Source organism: Prinia subflava, chromosome 9, assembly GCF_021018805.1.
Source record: "Prinia subflava isolate CZ2003 ecotype Zambia chromosome 9, Cam_Psub_1.2, whole genome shotgun sequence".
Classification (NCBI taxonomy): domain Eukaryota; kingdom Metazoa; phylum Chordata; class Aves; order Passeriformes; family Cisticolidae; genus Prinia; species Prinia subflava.
In genome coordinates, this window is record NC_086255.1 from 30,360,707 (window position 1) to 30,380,577 (window position 19,871).

A 19,871-nucleotide genomic window follows, 5' to 3' on the forward strand; every position below is an offset into this window, starting at 1 on the left:
TCATATTTTGACAACACTTCCAAGTAAGAACCCATCAATTTATTTTTACGTTTGTTTATACTGAGCAGTTGTGAAATACTTAATTATACGTTTTGTATGGCTTCCCCAGTTCTAACAGAAAATCTCTTTTGTCTTGTCTCTTTCAATACAAAAATGCAGCTAAGATTATTCAAATAACCCTATTCATTGGAATGACTATGATTAGCAATGTGACGAGAATCTAATTCTAAGAAATATGCTAATGTTTAATTTATTTTTACTCAGCTACTTTGAAGGTCTAAAAGGCAATTTATATGCATTAGCAATAATAATGGTGAATTAATAGATAAATTCATGATGCGTTTATAGATAGATAATATAGATATATTATAGATGTGTCCAAAAGCCCCCTTTAGCAGCGGAGGTGGGTTGTGCTTTGAGCTGCATCAGTGCTCACGACACATTTCCATAGGTTTAGGTGCCAGTTGCTGAGTGAACATAACTCAGCCTCGCTTTTCCAGATGTCCAGCTCTGTCCCCACCTCAGGCCCCTCTCTGGGAAGGTGATGTCTCTGTCTCTGTCCTGCTGCCAACCAGTGCCTCCCATGGGGAGTGTTGGCAGTTTCCTGCTCACGCCTTGATGAGGAGGGGAAGGAGCAGGGAGCCAGGAGAGCGAGCCCAGAGGATGCAGGACAGGATCCCAGGCCAGGGAGGCACAGAGCAGGAGAAGAAACAGAACATAAAGCTGGAGCCTAAGTTTGGGGTGCACAGTGGGAAGAGAGGCTGTGGTGCTGAAGGTGCCCTGTTTGGGAAGGGAGTGATGAAAGGCTCATCTCTCTGTGTAACCCCACTAGCTCAGAAGGCTCAAAAACCACACTCGATCTTCATTGCAAACACTGGAAAATGTTACCTATATGTGTTTGTTCTATTACTTAATTCATTCACAAATACCTCCTGTGATGGCTGATAGAGGAGACAGAAATTTAAAATTTATCCAAATAAACAGCTACAGCATTTCAGATGGTGTCAGCCATGTGGCTGGAAGGCCTGAATTTTGTATTTCATATCAGAAATAAACTCAGATATAGGAGCTACAGAACTTCAGGCGGGGTTTGGGTGGCATTTTGAGAACCTGTTAACTTCTTTCCTGATCTTGCTCAGGATGTGCACACACACACAGAAACACCTGTGCACACACCCCCATTTCTGAAGTTGTTTGCACTCTCTTTCTAAAACTGTCTGTCCTCCTCTTGTCTAGAAGCTCTGCTTAATGAAGTCCTCAATCTCTCCAGATTAACTCTTCACAAAAGCTGTGCTGAGAGAATCATTAGGTACATCGATAGAAATTGTAAAATAGTTCAGGAATGAAAAGTGGGCATTTGTCCCACTGGGTTTTCTGCAGCATCTGGGAGGAGATGGTGAGCAGAGACCAGACCTTTGAGCTGCTTCCTGGCTGGCAGCCCAGTGAAAGGGGGTTTATCAGATGACCTACATCTTTTTGAGGTCTAGAGGAATGACTTTCAGGAGGCAGAGCTAGAGGTGGTCCCTGAGATACCTGCAGTCCAAGGTGTCTATGATGCTGTGGATGTGGGGCTATATCCAAGGATGAGGGGTTTCTGTTTTCCCTGCAGATCCCAGGGATGTCACTGTATGTGCTCACTGTGAGCGGGGTGTGCTAAAGAGGAACTCACATGATGGCATTTCTTGCAGTCTGGAGATGGAGCAGATCCTGATGTCTTCTGAAAAATCTGTAAGAGGATTGCCATACATCACTGGATGTGAACAATCAGCTTTTGTGTTTCAGGCTGTTTCCTCCTTGCTGTGTGTGAGGATGGTGTGAAGTGGCTGCTCATATGCAGGATATTGGGGTTTCCCTGTTGGAAGTGGTCTGAACTGGTAGGAATAAGCTGTTTCCTGTTAAACAACAGGGAAGATAAAAGCACTGGAAAATATAACTCTGGTTGGGGAAGACTGTAACTCACAGTACAACAGTGTTGCTTCCTTTGGGTACAGGAGCCACTGCAGCTGCCATGGAACAGGCAGCCCACAACTCCTCCTAAAGATGCTTCCCAGAATATTTTCCTTGCAGTGGCACTTATCTGGCTTATGAAAGCTGACTGAGGTAATATTTGGCATGGTTCCTTTTTTAGTTGTATTAGTTCACAAAAGTAATCTCTAGGAAAACGGAGCAGCTCCTTTGGCAGAAGGGTGTGTTTGGAGCTGCTGGGAAGGAGGCAGTTGTGGCAACACTCCTTATCATCCTCTCCTTATCACCACTGGCCATTACACTGGCTTAAACTTGCCAATAAACTGTGCACTGGTGATGTTCCTGTGCTGGAGTGTTTTTGATTCCCCTGTCAGTTCTCTGGAATGCAGCCTGTGATGATTCCTGTGAAGGGTTGTGTGGAGTTCCCCAAGTAGCTGCACTGTAGGAAGGAAATCACAGTCATGGAATGGTTTGGGTTGGAAGGGACATTAAAGTTCATCCAGTGCCACCCCTGCCATGGGCAGGGACACCTTCCACTGTCCCAGGCTGCTCCAAGCCCCAAAGTCCAGCCTGGCCTTGGGCACTGTCAGGGATCCAGGGGCAGCCACAGCTGCTCTGGGCACCCTGTGCCAGGGCCTGCCCACCCTGCCAGGGAACAATTCCTGTCCAATATCCCATCCAGCCCTGTCCTTTGGCAGTGGAAGCCATTCCCTGTGTCCTGTCCCTCTGTCCCTTGTCCCCAGTCCCTCTCCAGCTCTCCTGGAGCCCTCTAGACCCTGGAAGGGGCTCTGAGACCTCCCTGAGCCTTCTCCATACTGAACACCCCCAGATCTCCCAGCCTGTCAAATGCTGGAACCTCTCAGGGCTGGTGTTGTCATCTCTGTATTCCTGGGACATTTGGATGCCTGTTGGTCTGGCCTCAGTTGAGTCTTTATTTTTTGGTTTGCTTTATGCTCCACCAACGTTAATCCTTGGAGAAAACCCAGCTTGCTTGTAAGAAGTGAGACTTTAATATATGTCCAGGTAGAAATGTCTAGTTAGTTCTGGGTCAGGTATTATAGTCTTGAGCAGAATGAACTGAATAAGTATTTCACTGCTGGGATTATTCTCAGGATGGTTCAGGAGAAAAACAAGCATAAACCTTCACACTGGGGTTGCTGGCTAAATACTGGGAAGGAAAAGGCCAGAGGCAGACATAGGTACTCATCAGAATTTCAGTAATATTTCACTTGCCAAATTATAATGTCTCATGAGATTCATTTCCCCCCAGCCCTGTACCCTGTGTTTGCTGATAGATGATGGGGCAGCAGATTGTTAGCATTTTTCAGATATTTGTGTTAGTGAGCCTGAGACCTGTCTGAGAACTTCGTGGTTTGTTTTTTGTTTGTTTGGGTTTTTTGATTGATAGTCAGAATCTCCTGAGAGTTTTCTGGGATTTCTAATGCTTTCAGAAATGCTTCTGTCTCCTTGCTCTGGTTGTTGAGCCTGCCTTGCCTCTCAATTGCCTGACACGAGAGGCAGCTCAGGATTTTAATATCAGCTGTCAGCAAGAGGCTGGGGAGCGTGTTGGAGCACAGAGAAGTGTGGATTCTTCACATGTCTTTTCACTACAAATCCTTCAAATGGAACCTCTGACCTTCAGGGAGGAAAGGGGAAGAAAGAGTCACCTGCCAGAAACCTGCCAGGTTTCCACAGGTGTGGAAACCTTCTGAAGAACCAGTCAGAAATGACACTTGGGAAAAACAGAATGTGTAACTGGCAGAGATAACTACGGGCAGGATATGTACACTGAAGGAGTGGGTGTAGAGTCAATCACTTCTTTCAGTGCTTTCCTGTCTTTAAAGTCATGTTGAGACAGAAACACACATAAGAGAAAAATACAGATTTTTAAAAATATGTCTGAAACTGTATATGTGAGCTTCATTTTATCTGACTTAGAGTTCTGCTAGAGTTACTGAAGTGGCTGAATTTCAGCTTTTAAAATCCCTACATGTTGTGCTATCCCCAAATGGCTAAAAGCTGCTGTTTTTATTAATTCTCTGACTTGTGTAGCACTTGGTGGTGAAACTTGACCACGATTTGAGTCTTTTCTCTGAGGTGCTCCTTTCCCGGCTTGGCATCATATTTTTGTTTTAAATTATGGAAGCTTTACTTGATGAGGGGTAGTGAAGTATTCAGTGTTCTTCAACGAATTTGTACTAAATGAATTAAATTGCAGCCTCCTCCAGAAGTGGCAGAGTTACATGGTTTCACATATAAGGAGACAAAGCCCTCCAGTCTGTATTTACAAAAACAGACTGGAGGGAAGGGGGAAAGTTTAGGCTTTTAACAGATAACACCAGACCTTTGCATGATTAAAAATTTCAAATCCTACATCCATCCAGAAAAAATACAATTCCTGTTGAAGGGAAAACAAAATGTGTTTTAAAGTTCTACCCTACAGTGCTCTAGGTGTAGGGCTGCCAGAGAGGCACAGTTTTTCAATACTCTGCTGCTATGAACCATTTGATGGCTGATGTGACCAGTGTCCATGAATTCCTGGGAGCTGTGCATGACTCTCTTTGCCTGAATGCTGGGTCTGCTCTGGCAAAGCCCAAGCCAAAATGGACAGCTATATCCCACAGAGAGTGAGATTGCCCTAAAGCTTCACAGGGGTTGTGAGAGATGGCTGAGAGTCACAGAAGTTCACTTCAATAAATGCTGGTTTTAGAACCACCACCACCACCAAAACCCCCAGACTCTAATTTGTGATGCTGATTATTGTGTGAATATTCACATGAACTGTGTTTGTAGGTGCTCCTCCTGCTGCTGAGGCTGTGGAAACCCAGCACCAGGCAGGAAAGTCCCTCAGCTGGTGTTCCACAGGAATCCATCCAGCTGTGGCACTCTGCTGTCACACAGAGAGCCTAACACCCCCAGAGTGCTGCTGATGGAGGGTTGGGATTTAGCAGCCCTGGATATCACCAGAGTGCCACAGCCAAGGCTTGGTAGCATGACTTCTAGCAGGAGAGGACAGAAGGGGTCTTTGAGGCAAGATGAGATGAAAATGAGATGAAATCTCCTAGAGATCTTCACTTCTGTGAGTTATTCCTGGAAAATGTGCAAGAACCTAGGATAAATTTCCATAAACAAATTCTTCTGTTCTTGTGTGTGGCTTAAACTTCTTTTGTGCTTGGGTAGGAAATAAGGTGGTAGTATGTTTTCTGTTACTGTGGAAAGGGCTACAGGAACATTTTTTGCATGCCAGTGGAATGTGTTCAGTGATCTAATCAAGGTTTCATTTCAGCCCTTGCAGTGTCTCTGCAAAGGCCAGTGCAGCCCCTTCCAGCACAGGGTGATACATCACTAACGTGAAATCCTTAAAGTGACAGAAAGGAACAAAACCCCACCACCCCCAACCTCCAAAGTCCTGAGGCAGCAGTTTTAGTGTCTCCAGAAGGTGTTTTGTTCTCCCTCTGTGCTGCTGCCCCAAATCTGTCCCACATTCCCCCTGTGTCCCAGTTTCCAACACACAAGTGTGTGTTCCTCCCAGTTCCTGCGTGGCATCCTCATTCCAGCCTGGGAGGCAGGGAAGGGCAAGGTCTTGTACTTGGCATTCCACTTGCCTGGCCAAAGGTTTTGTCCCTCTCCCACAGAATGCTGCAGCAGTACCAGTAGTGGGGCAGGAGATGGATGTGTAATCCTTGGAGGGACAGTGGGAGGATTTGTGCGAGAGTAAACAGGAAGAGGATGAAGAACATGTCTTTATCTGAGCTGTGCAAAGTGGAGAAGCAGCAGCTGTTGATGAAAGATCTTCACCCCTTTTATGGAGCAGGAGATGAGTGAGGGACAGAGATCCCATTGAAAGTCAAGGAAAAAATTATGACTCTTCCCAAAAAATACTTTCCCTGTGACTCGTGGTGATTTCAGCACCCTTTTGTGGCTGGCTGTGACGATCATGAAGACTCTGGGACATGTGTCACTCGAGTAGTACGTGCAGAGAGAAGAGCTTGATCCCATGCCTGCTGTTCATTTAGTTTCCTGCCTGTAGCAGCAAAGCTGTGCTGTGACAGGTCCTTCCCCAGCATCTCACTCTTGCCTCACGTAACAAAGCAGGATTTGGGTCAAGTGTTTATGAAGTCAGCCATCCATATGGATTGGATGTCTGGGGGAACATGAATGTTTAATCAGACATTTGTTAGCAAGCTAAAGAGGCGACGTGGTGCCAAGCACTGAGCTGTTGGAACATTCCCTGCCTGCTGTCACTATGGCAACAGCCAACAAATGCCTGCTTGGGTTATGTCAGCCTTGGAGCTGAAGAAAAACCTCCAAGCCATAAATTCTGATCGTCAGTGGCTGGGCTGGAACCAAAGAAGGCACTACCCTCTTCCAAACCTATTTGTCTGCCTGCTTTCTTCCGGAGCTGGGTCAGTCATCAAGGAGCAGAAATGGATAGCACGTCCATCAACCACAGGGACTGGATTTTAATTGCAGTGGCTGGGCAGAAATATTCAGCTTTTCTTGAGTTGGCCCAAACATGTTCATTAAAAACTTAGTGAAGGATATATATATCCTTCAAATTTCAGACAGTAAAATGCTCTGAGCCAAGTGCTCCTTCTGAGAGATACATCTCTTGCAATGTTAATTTGGCTGGCTCTGCTGCTAGAGAGAAATAACATCCAGGCTAGCCACCACAGAAAGTCTGTTTCTGCTGGGCTCCTTGAGAATTCCCTCAGTATTTCATGGCATGGCCTAACAGGCTTAGGGACTGGCTTGTCTTAGGGATTGCTCTGGCAGAGCCCTGCTTTCTCTAAGGGAGCCTTATTTTCCCTATGACCCAGCTCCCAGTTTAAAATCACACCGGGGATCTTGCACTAGTGCCTTTCCTGTCAATGCCTTTTTCTTTTCTCCCTCATCCTCTGAGTAATTCTGCAGAAGCAGTTCAGCCAGAACCTTTCAGAGGAGGTATTAACGGAGGAAAATTCCCAGTGGCCTCCCTGTCTTCCTTCCTCACCAGAGGTCTGTGCTGGGTGAGAGGATGAAGCTTGGTGAATGTTCCCATCTCTCCCCACATCTGCAGTCTGCCTTCCCAGTTTGTTCTTGGGGAGGATCTAGGAAACCTCCCAGCCTTTAGGAACCCCATCTCCCTGAGACAAGGGAGCAGCTGAAGGATCAGAGGCAGCTGGGTGAGCCCTGCTGGGTCTGCTGTAAACCTGGCAGGTGAAGTCACCTGGGCCACCAGCAGATGTTGAGCTTTTGGACTCCATCTCTGCATCTGTCTCTCCCTGTAGCTTGCAAAGCTTTGAATGATTCACACAATCTGCAGCACACACAACTGCAAAAGTTATCAGAGGAATCTTATTTTCAAATTTGTATTGCCTATGAATTAATGAGACTGTGGAATCTGGCAGAGATACCTAAAGACTCTTAACTATTTTATCTTAAACAATTCCAAAGATTTATTCCTCCAGTTGTACCTTAGTACAAGGAATTCTGTCTCTGGAAGGAAATTAATGGGCAGTATTTTACTGCCAGATTATACTGTTTTAGAAAATTCTGTGTCATAACCTGTCCTGGCAGGATTCTGAGACTCAGTGTCTACTTTCTGTCTTATGAGTAGGATATGTAGGCACAAGATCTGTCACTGCCCTGCAGTGTCAGAGGATGACTGGTGCACTGGCAGGAGAAGCTGTAAAGGCTTTCAAGTGCCATACATATTTTACATCCTCTGTCTTAGACACTTTGGGTTAGTTGAATATTAGTTATATTCTTGGACTGTATTGCATCCTCATCCTTTCAACAAAACCCTTTGGTAGATTTGGACAGTACCAAGCTGTGATGACATGTTTGGGAAAGCAGAAGATGAGATTAAATGGAAGTGGGGTCGTGCACACAATTTATCAGCTGATACAATTCTGCCTGAGGCAGTGTGTGGTGAGCCCCATGAAGGTGTATCAGGTTCTGAGGGTTGAACAGTGACCTCCCAGAAATGGCTTATGAATAATTAGTGATATGGCTTCATTGGAGGTGTTTTGTAGAAGCAAAAAGGTTTTAATAAATGAAGAAAATAACAAATGACACAAAACAAAAGGCAAAGGCCATGCACAGTGAAGAGAAGCCGCTTGCACCTGCTAAGAAACACTGAAAAAGCACTGAGAAGCCTCGTGTTCTTTCTTATGTACTAAATGATTTTAGGAGGGTTTTTTTGGCAAGCTGCCCAATGGAAATAGCTACAAGTTTTGAGGTACATTTCAAAGATCCAACCCCTTCCTTTGTGCTGGCACTGGGCCAATTACCACGAGAGAAGTACAGAAGGTTCTGGGTTTTCTCCCTTAAAAGTCAGGGGTGAAACTGAAACTCTTTTCCCAAAATGGGAATGCAATCAGCCTGTTCCAAATACTCCCTGCACGCTCTCTTGACGATGTCCTGTGCAGCTGAGAGGGTCCTGTGTCCCAGCCACGGCCACTGCAGGTTGCATGCACTGCTGTAATCTTGTTTTAAATGCTCAAGAGGCAGCTGTGGTCCTTGCTTGATATTAGGCTGCTGCAGCAGGACTTGTGGAAGTAAAGGCATGAAGGAGCTGGAGAGTCACTTTGGTGCAAGTGAAATGAAAAATACTTATACTTCATCTGTAAAGCCGAGGTAAACCGTCCTTTTAAATAAATTACAGTTAAAAAGCCCACTGTTGAGTAGTACTGATTGCCTAGTTGACACGCTTTAAAATGACTGCATCCTCTTTAAAATGCCTGTTAAAAAAAAAAAGTCTGGAAAATAAATTTTATAGTACTTTAAGTACTTTTTTTGCTGGGGGATAATGATGTTCAGCCACAGATAGCAATATTCAATTACAAAGTTAAAATGCACGTAGTTAAATAAAGACCTGTTCCGTTTCCATGGGAGTAAACTGACTTTTTTTCATTGCTATGACCTGAAATTGCCACATTTTTCAGAAGTAACTTCAAAATGAGCTGTTGGTACATAGCTTTTTGAAAAATAAGGCTGATTACTTGATTGCTTACATTTTGGCACCCATATTGAACACTCTTGTTATATTATTCTAGCCACAAAAGACAATCATTCCTAGAGGACATGATTGAGACAGTACAAAGCAATTCAAAGCTCAGGGGAAAACAATTTCTTGTTATTTTCATGAGAACGTGATGATGATATCCAGTGCTTAGTGAAAAGTGGCCATGGAAAACACAGTGTTCACACTAAAAATCTGAAAAATTCTGATCTATGGCCAGTGTAGCAAGTTCCAGCCTCCCTTTGATAGGGCAGCTGGAATGCTGAGGTTAGCAAAGAGGATTTCTTGTACTTGTGTTTGTGTGGACTCATTGTACCTCTTCAGGAAAGGTGGAAAATAAATTTAAATTAAATTAAATATTACTGTTTTTGGAAGACATGACTGAAAATCATTTTGTGCTTTTCAGGTGGATAAGGGTCAAACCCTTGTGTTGTGTTTTTTCAATCAGTATCTGTCTGTCTGTCTTGAGAGATTGGGAAACCCCTAGATTAACTTGTTTCATGCTGGTGAGAACATTGCTGTGCTGGTTCCTGTGCTGATGGAGTTGCCCAGCTGGGGTGCAGTCATTGTACTGTCCCTCTGAATTTGGGGTCAGTGGAACAGGGAACCCCCACAACCATCACAAAGAAAAGGACCTGATTTTTCAGGAAGTGCCTCTTGCTGTGGTTTGGCCATCCTGGCACCCAGACAGTGTATTTTAGGAGGGAAGCAGGGTCCAGTCAAAGCTGACTGAAGGTGTTCCATAGATCTGGTGGCATTAAACCCCTTGCAGGAGTTCAGGGAAGCTTGTTGTTGGTGCCACACAGAAGAGTGGTGACGGCCAGGTACAAAGCCCTTGATGCTGCATCACATCCCCATGAGAACTCCTGGATGTAGAGGAAACACGGGGAGAAAAGAATAACTGTAATTATATGATTTATGGACTTGTATTTTTGATGGACATGTGAGTTTTGCATGGAAAATACATTTGGCTGTTGGTCTGGGAACATGAGATGTGTCTGTTGTGCTGCACACAACTCTTACAGGATGGTGTGTACTCGTACTCTGATGGCTATGGCAGCATTAAAACTGAAAGGTGAAGCAGGGTCAGAAGCCTCTGTTTTTCTCCCCAGTCCAAGCACTGAATAAAGCAGGAACTGGTGCATCATTTCACTGCTGTGAAGTTCTGCTGTATTTCTCCCAGTTGCTCTGCTGGTCCAGCCTGGCGTTCCCTCCTGGCCATGACCCAGGGCTGAATTGGAGTTTTCTGACTGGCACTTGGGTACCCTCTGCCTTACCCCTAATCCTAGAATGCTGTGGTTACTGTGTCCTGATGCTGTCTGTTTGAGAGACAAAACATGAGGAGTCAGAGAGAAAAGAATAGACAAGAAGCAGAGGCAAGAGATGAAGGAGAGGAACCAAAGGGTTTTAGCACAATTACCTGGAAAACTCTTGTGGAGAAATTCACCATCCAAACCACAGATGGAGGCAACAGCCTATCTAACAACTTTCTCCAGGAATGAAACTTCCAAGAGCACGTGTCTTGCATCCCTGAGATCCTGAGACTAATTGCAGTTGTAAATGGAAAATAAGTTAATCAAGTAACTTTAATTGCTCCTTAGTTATTATGTTTTGGGGCCCTTTCCATTTATAATGAAAATTTTCATGGAATCCCAGTGTGATATGACTACTGTAATAGTTATTAGTTCTACTTAATGCCAAAAGTCACACATCACCAAAGTGGAGGGTTGAAGTGGATATTGAACATGTTTCCTACACTCTGTGTTTGTCATACTTTGTGCTTCTGGATTATTCATGGTAATACTTAGTGCAGGGTTTGTATTTTCATTAAGCTCCTGTTCCTGCCAGGGTGTTACTGCTGCTTTTACATCTTGCTGCACAGTTCAGAACGATGGCTGGGGAGCACTTGCAGCCTTTTGTATTTCATCAAATCGTTAATGGATTCTGCTCAGATGGCTGACCACTCCATCACAGGCAAATTATAGCATTCTGCAAAGCCTTTTTAAGTTAAATAGGATTGATTAGTGACAGGGCAAAATGTAAATGCCTGTTAGGATTTTTTTAAGTGTAGTACACTTAGACTTAATGTCTGACTGTAATAAGAGCAAAAATTATAGACGTGACTTGAGCCACCACTAACGATTTCTGTCAGTTATTAAATTCATTATTAAGCAGTACTCTATCATTTAATGTAATAGGCACCTTAACCATTTGTTTTGGTGCATCTTCTGTATTTTATAAAACCATTTTCCTACCTTTACATGTCACCAATAAATGAGGTTTGTCTCTGAGAGACCTAGGAAGGAGGCTGAGAGATCATGGCTTGTTACCACACTGTAAGGAGACAGTTTTGCTGGGGTGAAGCAGCCTGGTGCAGGGGGGAGGTGTGTGAGAAGCTCTGCTGAGGGGGGGTGAGGTGTTTCAGGTCCTTTCTTGCAGGTGTTTCATGGTCTGGGTTTGCAGGGATGGTTCTTTCAGGTGGAAAGAGTTAAATGCTTTTCTGCTGTGGCCCTGGCTTATTTGTAAACACTGAATATTCTACTCGTTCACCTCCCTATTATAATTGCTTTATATCCATGTGAATCTGTTTTTATTAAAGTTCTTCTTTTCCTTTACACACCTGAACATTGTTTAATGTGCTCTGGCATTTCCCATCATTTCAGTTAAGCACTCATTATTCAAGGAGCTTCCTTTGCAGTCCTCAAGCTCCCTCTCCACGTGGGTACCCGTCAGTTTGGGGATTTATGTGGCATTTACACCACATAAATAAAGGTATCCAGCTGATGGTGTTTGGTTTGTTTTACTCTCTCTTTCACATCACTTCCCAGGAAGCTTCTCAAGCCTGTTCCTTTGATCTGCTGCTGCTCTTAAATTCTGTCCTCAGATGCAAATGTGTGGCTTCAGCTGAGCGGCAGAAAATCCCACCAGGTGTATCAGACAGAGAGTGGGGCCTAGCAGGGGTGCTTTGGAAGCTGTTTCACTGACACACTTTTTGTGGTGTTCAGCCAGGATGGAACACAGTGCCTCTGGACAGACACACGGCCAGCGCTGCACAGACTTCCTGGGTCAGTCTGGCTGCTGCCAGCATCTGGGGAGCTGAGAACAAAAACGTCTCCTTGATAGCAAGCAGGTAAATGTCATTCTGTTTGCATGCTCTCTAAATGCTTAAAAGACAGTGGAAGAAAATGAAATGGTCAGAAGATGTTTTTATTCCTGTAGCATCATGCACAGGGACACTGGGAAATGACTCAGAAATCCAAGGAAAGCTGCTTCTTTTGAGAGTTTTCCAATAACAAGCATGATTATTAGGTGATGCTGTAACCACATTTCCTGCTAAAAGCCAAAGTTCCCCTGCTTCTATTCTTCATCCAATGTAAGGTCTGGTTGGACACCCAGGCAGATCTTTCCCCTTCCCACTCTTTCCCAGGGGGTTGTGATGTGACTACACACATCTCTAGGTGTGAAGTATTGCCATACAGTCTATGGCATATAATAAATTTAAAAGGATGCTTTGACCTGTTGAACCACACCAAAGTTTCTCTTAGCAAGCTCTGCCTCTTGTCATGCAGTGGGAAAATTGATCTGAAGAAGAGTTTCACAGAATGGAAAATGTATGTTGTGAGGGGACTCCTGGTGATCCAAGGAACCCTAAACAATCTCAGTGTGATTGTGGCTGGGGACAGGAAAAGCACCTTCTTTGGTAGAGGATGTGTGTGGATTTGTGTTGACTGCAAACCACAGTGAAGTCTGGTTTTAGGATCAGATTACTTCATTCCCTAATACATTTTAAAATGCTTAGACAGACTGAGCCCATTCTAAGTATCAGGATACAAGGATGGATCCCTGGGGCACAAGGAGATTAAGGGTTTCTTTTCCTGCCTAAGAGTCAAAATACGAATACAATACAATGAGAACTTGTTTAGCTCACAAAAGGATTACAGGGTGTTCCAGAGATTTTAATCCATAGAGAATTACTAATTACTGTAATAATGATTTTTCCTTGCAATAGTTCATAAGTCTTTGCTGAGCAAAAAGGGAAAGTGTCTTGTATGCAAAGAAATTAAAAGGATTTAGTTTTAGATTACCTCATAATTACCCTATAAGTGATCACACAGTTGATAAAAGGCCTGTTCCATCTTGCTGATAAGTCAGTAACTGTAGGGAAGTAAATTTGTGGAACAACCTTTTTGGAAGGTTTGTTCCAGTGCAGGCTCAGTGGCTGAGGGTAAATTCTGACTTGCATGGAATGTGGAGTGGTGCAGGGGCTGCATTCTATAGACCAGCCTTTTCTATTGCCCTGTTAATACATTTTAAAGGTACAGGTTATAAGTGACTTTGAGTGATAATGCTGCCAGGTTCTGCAGCTCCTGCTTATTCATGCAAAAAACCCAGACAAGGGTTGGAATTAGCTTACAAGGGTGATAAGCTTTTGTTGTTTTCTTTGGGTTTTAAACCAAACCAAACCCAACCAAACCAAACTAAACCAAATCCAACCCAACCAAACCAAGCCACCTGTACCACTGACTATACAGTGTCTCCAAAACACTGATAGAGATGTAGATGCCCACACTGAGTTAATCTAACATCAGCAGGGGTGAGGACCACCATAAGTTGCCTATTTTGCCACTTTCCCAGATAGAATCTCCCTTTTATTGCTCACAGCCACTTCAGCCTCTTGTGTATCTTGTATTACACTACAGATCTTCCCATATGCTTTTTGATACTACTATTGAATGATGAAATCCTTTTCTTCTGAGAAAAAACAACTAAAGGAGTAGAAATACATAACTTTATCAGTTTTTACCCAGACTAAGTAGGGGGATGTCAGATGAGAAGTATTTCTTGTTTCTGAAGATTAGCCAGCCTCTAATTATTTGACTTGGAAAAGAAAGATCTTTAGGAAGCAGATATTTTTAAAGTTGCATGATTTCCTGTGTCTTCAATACTGCCTGCATTTGGAGAGCAGATATGTGAACTGCATTCAAAATTTTTATGTAACCTCTTCTTAAACATTTTGTAACTTCAGAATATTATTTCCATTCAAGATTTAATCTGTGCAGTTATTTGCATGAAGTATCTGTCCTATGATAGGTAGATCATTTTAATATTTAAACTTTTAGATAGAAATGGTTTCGATGTGGGTTTAACATACATGCCAATAGTTTTTATTTATGTTTTTTCGGGCAAACTTACAGGTAAGAGATGGTTGTTGGTCTGAGAATCAATGATGAAATTCAGTTTTGCACCTATTTGCAGTAGATTTTGATCTTTTTTGAGTGTTTAGGTATAAATAATAATCACATACCTTAAGGGAGCCTGCAAGGAAGATGGAGAGAAACTGTTTATAGTAAAGGGATGAAGTGCCGGGACACAGGGAATGGGTTCCCACTGCCAGAGGGCAGGGCTGGATGGGATATTGGGCAGGAATTGTTCCCTGGCAGGGTGGGCAGGCCCTGGCACAGGGTGCCCAGAGCAGCTGTGGCTGCCCCTGGATCCCTGGCAGTGCCCAAGGCCAGGCTGGACTTTGGGGCTTGGAGCAGCCTAGGACAGTGGAAGGTGTCCCTGCCTATGGCAGGGGTGAGAAGGAAATGGTCTTTAACATCCCTTCCAACCCAAACTCTCTGGGGTTGTAGGACCATGATTCTATAATTTGATTTCTTAGAAGAATTTATTTATATTTTAAATCTGAGCATAGCTCAGATTTTAGGTCCAAATGGAGTAACAGAATATAATTTCAGAGTCATTGATTTTCTTCGTACCTCCATTTTTTGACCTACCCAGCAGTGTCCCGTTGCCTGATTCTGCCCTTTCCCTCTATTCCAGGGAGTCCTTGGTGGGAGAACCTCAGGCAGCAGCTGTGACAGACATAAAGTGAATTGTAGCACAATGCTAAAAGTATTTAACAGGTACTGCGCAAGCTTCTCTGTAAATGGCCACAAATAGAGAGTTTGCTGTGCCTCCCCCCTGTCTCAGGGCACGGATCTGCACAGAGGGAGCTGCTCTGTCCAAAAGGGAAGGACTGGCACACTCAGCAGCCCTTCAGGCCAGGCCACAAGCACTGCACAATCGTGCTGTAAGGGAATTTTTCATGGTGAATTTCTGTGTTTTGTCTGCCTTAGTAACAGATGCCATTATTTGTTGGCAAAACCTGACATTTTGCATCACTAATGAGATGTGTAGATTGACAGACTGACTCCTGCCTTGAATTCGTTTGCTTTCTGATGTGTATCTGGAGATGATGCTGCTGGTGTTCATTTTCAGTTTGTTTGTTCGTGCTGGTTATTTCTTGCCAAGCTGGATGCCATTGTCTTCTTTCATCTTTGAAGCTGTAACTTGGGAATCACCTCAAAGTGATGTGAGGGTTTCTCATTTAATTTTCTACCCAGCTCAGCCCCAGCTCAGCCCCAGCAAGGACCAGAGGGCTTCCTGGCCATTCTTGTGGGTGGCCCCAGCAGCTGGAACTGCCCAAAATTACTACAAAATTGACACCAAAACCGGGGTCAGATCCAAGACAGCAAGTGTGCATGCCATGCTAAACAGTGTGTGAGCCTTCCTCTCCAGACCCAGCCATTTCAGTCTCATTCAGCTGATTTTTTGAGAAGCAGTGTGTCTCCTCAATGAGGAGATTTAGTGTCACTGTTCTGACTTAAAAAACAAGTTTTGTTTTGCCATGGTTCTTTTCTTTGTTTTGTTTTTGCAGTTGTTTTTCTTTTAGTAAATCTGATCAGCCTTTGTGCTGAAATCTCTCCACTGTCAGGCAGATGAAGGTCTAGGGAAATCTGTAAGTGATCTTGGATGTCAGACGAATGAGGTTTATTCTCTTTTTTGTGCTGCTTACTATGGAAGTTTTTTTTTTTTTTTGTGCTGTTTGAATGCCAGTGTGGTGATATTCACTGCTAATTGTGGAAAATGTATTTTCTGCTTTTCCTCCTGACTAGAAAGACATCACATTATTGTTCTATATGAGTGACAAATGCTTGTCTCCTTGTGTTATAGCTCAGTTTTCATTTTCCATTTCCTTTTTGTCACCTCCTAGATGTCTTTAATGCATTCCAAGGATTTTGAAGATTATGTTAATGCAGTTCACCCACGGGGTGTCTGTTGTTGGTTTATTCTGGAAAGCCTCTTACTCTGTCTCTTGGTGTGAACAACAGCCTGGTCCTCTGGTGTCCTTGGTAAGGTTTCCATGTCACTTTTGTAACCTGCCTTTTTTGAAAACAAGTTAAAAAGTCTTTGCCAGTGATAATTTTTTTGTCACTTTCCTCTATCTGAGTGCACACAATCATTTGGGTAATTTGCCCATGCCTTTTCCCCTTTGCCTGCTGTTGGTATCTCTTGTTTTTACTTCCAAGCCCTCTTACAACCCATTGTCCTGGTTTGGAAAGACAGGAGTTTGCTAAGGAAGGCAGGAGACTCCCTTGGAATGGAGAATGTAAATCCCCTCCCTCTGAATCATTATAATTTTGAAATTAAGGGGCTCTCAGGCGAAGATACGGGAATAGGAATAACAGTTCTTTCCTAGGAAAATTAAAATAAAAATGTAGTAAAAAGCAAACAAACAAAAAAAGCAAACACAGACAGAGTCAGAACACAGCCTGACACGCTGTTGCTCAGGGTGTTGGCAGCAGCCCAGTCCAGCCCTCCTGCAGTGACAGATGTGGTTCTGTTGCAGCAATGATCCTGGAGCAGGGGCAGTTTCCTCTGAAGGTCCAGTGGTGTGAGATGGGTCCAGCCTTCCTCTGGGAATGCAGAGCACACAGGCTGTGCTGGGCTCTGAATGCCAGGGTTTATCCAGGTGGGAATGCAGTGCACACAGGCTGTGCTGGGCTCTGAATGCCAGGGTTTATCCAGGTGGGAATGCAGTGCACACAGGCTGTGCTGGGCTCTGAATGCCAGGGTTTATCCAGGTGGGAATGCAGTGCACACAGGCTGTGCTGGGCTCTGAATGCCAGGGTTTATCCAGGTGGGAATGCAGAGCACACAGGCTGTGCTGGGCTCTGAATGCCAGGGTTTATCCAGGTGGGAATGCAGTGCACACAGGCTGTGCTGGGCTCTGAATGCCAGGGTTTATCCAGGTGGGAATGCAGTGCACACAGGCTGTGCTGGGCTCTGAATGCCAGGGTTTATCCAGGTGGGAATGCAGTGCACACAGGCTGTGCTGGGCTCTGAATGCCAGGGTTTATCCAGGTGGGAAAGCTGGGCTCCTCCCCTGGGTGGAGCATCTCCCATGGATGATGGACTTGGATCAGCCCTGCAGGGAGCCTCGATGGCCCATGGACAGCAGAGATCCCCTGCAGGGAGGATGGGTGTGGAAGAGATAAAGAACTCTGCCCCAGCTGGTTTTAACAGCTGGTAACAGAACACACACTGCTGGTCACATCTTGCATTGCAGCCCAAGACACCCATCAAGGTAAACTCTCTCAGAAACAAACTTCACTGAGGGCAGAAAGATGGTTTGCTCCAGTACTGGAATTAAGAGAAAAAGTTGGGCCATGAGTTCAGTATCTGTGGTGTTCAGGGCCATCAAACTCCTTCTCAACCCTTGGCAGTGAGTGGCTATGTCATACCCAAAACACAAGGACTAATATATATTATAAATGATAATGAGGTCAGAAGAATCATGGAAATTCTTAGTGCCTCTATGAATGGCTAATCCTCCTTTCAGGTCTGGCAAAGCTGTTGACCTCACTGATCCTGTAAGTCAGTGAGCAGCTTGGGCTAATTCCAAGTAGTGTTAAAAACTTGCTTCCCTGAAGTTTCAATTTTCAGCTTTTGTCCTTAATATCATCTATCTCTTCCTGTGTAAGATGCTTAGAAGGAGATAAACTGACCACTGCCACATTTGATTTATAGACTGAAAAGTCCTTTATGGTTTTTTGTTGGACTTACAGGCTTTGTAGATTTTTCAGGAAACCCTTAACTGGAAGTGAGAAAGTGAGGGAGAAAGAAAGATGCTACTGAACTAGTAAGATTACCTCATTTTGTCCTTTAGAGTATAATTCGAGATTTTTCTGATAAAGGAATAGTCACAAACCATTTTATTTCAGTGTCCACTTTGTATGTATAGAAAATCTGGGGACTGCCAGAATTGCTACTACATTGGTGGGCATTAAAAGACCTGGTGTTCCATGGAAATTGTTCCAGCACATTCAGCAGCAGCTGAAGATGTGGCAGCCAGTCTGCAGCAACACAAGGGTGAGACCTGGTCCCCTCTTGGCTGATCAAGGACATTGAGTCTAGCTTTCAGTTCATTTAGTAGTTAAAAAGTCCTTTGCATAACTGAGATTTGGATCAGTTGTGTTCTCAGGCTCTCTCTTATACTGTATCAGTGTTAGTGTCTCATATTCTGTTGTGAAATTTTTACTGCCTGTTAGGAGATTGTCATTGATTTCACATAAAAATAATTGGTCATCTTTGCTGACTCATTTGCAAGCAAGGAAACAGCAGCAGCAGAACACAGAGTTTTTGTCCCTCAGTCTCTGGCTCACTTCATTCAGTGACCTTGTGTATCTTGGCTAATGGGCACATGAACAGGTCTTTATTGCAATTACATTTCTTTCTGCTAGAACGAGACAAAGAATTAGAATAATCCATTGGAATTACATCCCCCCCAGTGCACAAAAACCAACTAGATGTTGAGAGACAAACTCATTTCCTCACTGTGGGCCTGAGAGAGGAGGAGGAGGAAAGAGAGACAGGAGGGAGAAGATGTACAAACCTGATGGTGATTCAGAAAAGACCATTTTGTTTGTCCTGAAAAAATTAGTTTCTTCCCCCCACCTCCACTTGCATACAGCACATAGAAAACACTGGAGGCAGCCCTACATCAGGGGTCCAAAGCCTCTCAGTCAGGTCACAAAATCTAAATTATCTCTGAAGATAATGAAGTTCATTCCCTTTCTCAGAGCACAGCTAATTTCAAATGTAGACTGGCTTGTTCTGGGCTTTGTCCAGATGAGTTTTGAGTATTTCCAGGGTTGGGTGCTCCTCTAGTGTGACAGAGGACACACTAGTGACTCTCCCTGGAGTCACTGTGCCCACAATGAAGGGGTTTTTTTCCCCTTATGCTCAAACCACAAACTCCTTTTGTGCAATTAATCCCCTGCCTCACCCTGAGGGAAGTCTTCCTCTGTCTGCTTGACTGGGGAGCTGAAGACAGCATTTAGGGCTCCCTTAGTTTTCTCCTCATAGTCCTTGACTTTCTCTGGGCAGTTCAGGGCTGTATGAATCCCTTCTTGTCACCCAGCATTTGTTGCTGTGTAGCTTTGGAAGGGCACCAAGTCCTCTGTGTTTGCCAGCTCTCACAGGGCAGTGTGGACTGCCCCTTGGGTGTGCTTGCACAAATGAACACCAGAAAACATTTATGAGAGAGAGAGACTGAGAGGAGTATCAGGAGCTCAGGAGTGAGCTCCTGTCCAGTCAGAACGTGCAGCTTGGAATGGACATGCATTTGTGCCTTGTTGTCTGCTGCCACTTTTTTCATCTCAATTCTTCCTTATCCATATTGCTTTTATCCTGTATTTCTATAGCCTTCTCTGCTTTTTTTTTTTTTTTTTTTTTTTTTTTTTTTTTTTTTTAGGTGTTACCCCACTTGGAAGGAGTGGGAGCTCACCAAGTGAAAGGGAGCAGTGACTGGATTTGACTTAGAAAGAGTCAATCACCTTTGCCTTCATGGAGTGTGATTTGATTAGGATGATGCAGAAGTTGTCACAGATATGTCTGGGTGGGGTTGAAAGGTAAATTTAGCTGGCATTTGAGGCCTATGGACAGGCAATAAGATGAATTTTCCTTGCAGAGGCTTTATGCAGTTGGGGCCCATTCCTTCTGGACCAGCACAGAGGTGACAGTGATTCCATAAGGCCGAGGAAGCTTCACAGTGAAGGTTTGTGTGTTTTTCCTG

The 19,871-nt window shown here is 44.1% G+C and overlaps 1 long non-coding RNA gene across 1 annotated transcript in view; it reads left to right on the plus strand.

Moving 5' to 3' along the window:
• The window catches only part of LOC134555135 (uncharacterized), a 57,367-nt gene that overhangs the window by 12,423 nt on the left and 25,073 nt on the right, over window positions 1-19,871 (plus strand). The window lies entirely within an intron of this gene.